This window comes from Canis aureus, chromosome 10 (assembly GCF_053574225.1).
Source record: "Canis aureus isolate CA01 chromosome 10, VMU_Caureus_v.1.0, whole genome shotgun sequence".
Taxonomy (NCBI): Eukaryota; Metazoa; Chordata; class Mammalia; order Carnivora; family Canidae; genus Canis; species Canis aureus.
This window is the reverse complement of record NC_135620.1, coordinates 23658906-23662308: the sequence shown is the minus strand read 5'-3', so window position 1 is coordinate 23662308 and position 3403 is coordinate 23658906.

The following is a 3403-nucleotide window of genomic DNA, read 5'->3' as shown; positions in this document are numbered from 1 at the left end:
TTCTTCTGTTGTCTTTATTAATAAAGGGGTAAATGGGGCATTTGTTTGACATTTGTGTTTGCTTGCACTGTGTGTGTGTGAGAGAGATTTTTAGTTTTCTGTTGTTGCATAACACATTAGCCAAATTTAGTTGCTTAAAACAACACTCAATTATTTATTTCACAGGCTTGTAGGTCAGAAGTCTAGCACAGTATGGCTGGGTTCTCTGTTAAGATTCTCACTATCCTGAAATTAGGATGTCTGCCAGGCTGTGTTCTCGTCTGGAGACAAGAGCCCTCTTCCAAGCTCATGTGGTTGTGGCAGGATTCAACTCTTTTAGGTTATAGGATAACGATCCCTATTTCCTTGCTGGCCATCAGGTAGAGGTATTCTCAGCAAATAGAGGCCACGTGCATTCCTTGCCACATGGTCCCCTCCCATCTTTAAAGCTGGCATGGAGGAACTCCCTTGCTGTCAAATCCCTCTCATATTTGAAATCTCTAGGAGGAGTGCCAGCTACACCATATGCCTTTAAAAATTTTTTACTATTTGTTCATTTATTTAATAAAGATTTTACTGAGGCGAGAGATACTGTGCACATGTGCGTGTACATATGAGGGGAGGGGCAGAGAGAGAGGGAGAGAGAATCTCAAGTGGACTCTGCTTAGTGCAGAGACCAATGTAGGACTCGATCCCATGACCCTAAGATCATGATTTGAGCTGCAATTAAGAGTCGGACATTTAACTGACTGAGCCAGCCAGGCACCCCTATTTTTTATTTATTGAGGTATAATTGACATAGAATATATTGGTTTCAGGTGGACAACATAATGATTCAATATTTGTATTATAAAATGATCACTACAATAAATCTAGTTAGCATCTGTCACCATACAGTTACATTTTTTTTCTTTGTGATAAGAACTAAGATCTGCTCTCGGGGCATTTGGGTGGCTCAGTCGGTTAAGCATCTGCTTTCGACTCAGGTCATGATCCCAGGGTTCTGGGATCAAGCCCTGCATTGGGCTCCCTGCTCAGCAGTGAGTCTGCTTCTCCCTCTCCACCACTTGTGTTCTCTTGTGCATGTTCTCTCAATAAATAAACTTTAAAGATAGAAGATCTTCTCTCTTAGCAACTTTCAAATAGACAGTACAGCATTATTAACTATGGTCACCATGCTGTACATGACATCCCCAGGACTTAACTCATAACTTCTCCAAACCTTTTAAGGGTTCACCTGTTGAGGTGAGATCTTCTTAGGAAAATCTCCCCTTAACGACTGTGCCCTTTATTATTTTTTTATTTTTTTAAAGATTTTATTTATTTATTCATAGAGACATACACACACAGAGAGAGAGAGAGAGAGAGGTAGAGACACAGGCAGAGGGAGAAGCAGGCTCCATGCAGAGAGCCTGATGTGGGACTCGATCCAGGGTCTCCAGGATCACACCCTGGGCTGCAGGCGGCGCTAAACCACTGTGCCGCTGGGGCTGCCCTTACTGTGCCCTTTAGTAACCTATCACAATAATGATAATCCCATCATGTTCACAGGTCCCTCTCATACCCAAGGGCAGTGGATCATACAAAGGCATGGATCATTGAGGTTTGTTCTAGAATTCTGCAGTTTAGATTTTAAAAAATGACAGTGTGGGCAGCCCAGGTGGCTCAGAGGTTTAAGGCCGCCTTCAACCCAGGGCATGATCCTGGAGACCTGGGATCGAGTCCCATATCGGGCTCCCTACATGGAGCCTGCTTCTCCCTCTGCCTGTGTCTTTGCCTCTCTCTCTCTCTCTCTGTATCTCTCATGAATAAACAAAGTCTTAAAAAGAGATGCTTTAAAAAAAGTAACAATGTGTAAATTTCAAACATTTACAAAGTAAAAGAGTAAACTACGTATACATTATCCAGCTTCAGTAAATGTGAACATTTTTTTCTATTCCATAATACATTTTTAGGCAGAGTGCCTTTTTATGGATGTTTGGAAGTGACAGTGCCAAACAAATTATCAGATTTACTTGAGCATTTTGTGTCACCCAAAACTTGCTGGCCTCTATTTGTCATACTGTCTTCATCAGGTTCATGAGGATCTGTATCTTTTAAAGCGAGCTTCTGAATTTGTCCAGAGATTTTGGCAAATAACAGTTGGGTACATCCAGTCCGAGGCTAGGTACAGTACTGGTATTTTGAAATGTACAAAGGGCCCTCTGAATATTGAAGGGTGTATTTCCCTCCCCTTAGATATTAAGTATCTGCCTGTTGTATGCAGCATGTCAGAATATTGTGAAAAATGCCTTGAGTTAATGATATTTCATAGGTAAGAGAACCCAAACATGCTGATCTGGGGACACAGGAAGAAAGTGGACAAAGAAGAGAAGATTGAAAGTGTGTTTATTACAGAAAAAGTCTTACATCTGAATCTCCCAACAAGCAGAAGCTAGAATTGAGAGGCTTATTCATTAAACTGAGTTGTGGTTTCTGTGCTCAGAGAAGGGAAAGCTCCAAGGGAATTGGGAAGCCTTAGTATCCTGGCTACCATGGAGGGTTTGCAATAAGGGCACCATTCAGTCTGTCTAGGCTTGTGGTGGGCTTCGGGAAAGGAACATGAATGACCTCTTAGTTTTCTTAACAACACAGAGTTTGTGTGTTTCTGAGCTGTCACTGGGGCCAGATAAATGTTAAGGGAAACCAGATTCAGGAAAACGGGCCCTTCTCTCGGGCAGCTCAGCTGTGTCTCTGGAGGATTCTTCTGTGGGAATCGCAGACATCAGAATGGTGAAGCTATGTGTACAGCAAATGTCTTGCTTCATGCCACAATGATTTTCCAGCAAATCAATCAAGTGGAACTTCTAGGATTTCAAGTCTACAGACATTTATTTAAGAAACACTTGCAGAATACCCCACAGCATGTGTCAAGGCAGTAAGGGAACTCTCTAAATCTGCATTTTTATATACTGGAGGTTTTATGTTAACAAAATTTAAAAAGTAACAAGTGTATTGTAGGAAATGTGGAGGCTGTTTGCAACCTACTTCCTAGCCTGCTTTTTCTCCAGTACACCTTTATCATTGTATAGTGTCTGTTTTACACTATCTTCTTCCTCACAAACTCCACAAAGGTATGTAATTCATTTAGTTAACTGTTGTGTCCTGAAATATGAAAAGGTGCTAAGTATTTGCTGAAGTAACAAATGATGAGGAGAAAGTTAGAAACATTTACCTATAATTTCACCACCCAAATATGATGACTGTGAGCAGTTGTGTTTCATTTGCATTTGGGAGAGGGAGCACAGCTACTTCTCTTTTGGGATCAGTCTGTTAAACAGTCAGATCTTCCTTTTAACAATTTTGTTTTTTTAAAGATTTTATTAATTTATTTGAGAGAAAGAGCAGGAGGAGGGGCAGAGGGAGAGAGAATCCCAAGTGGAGT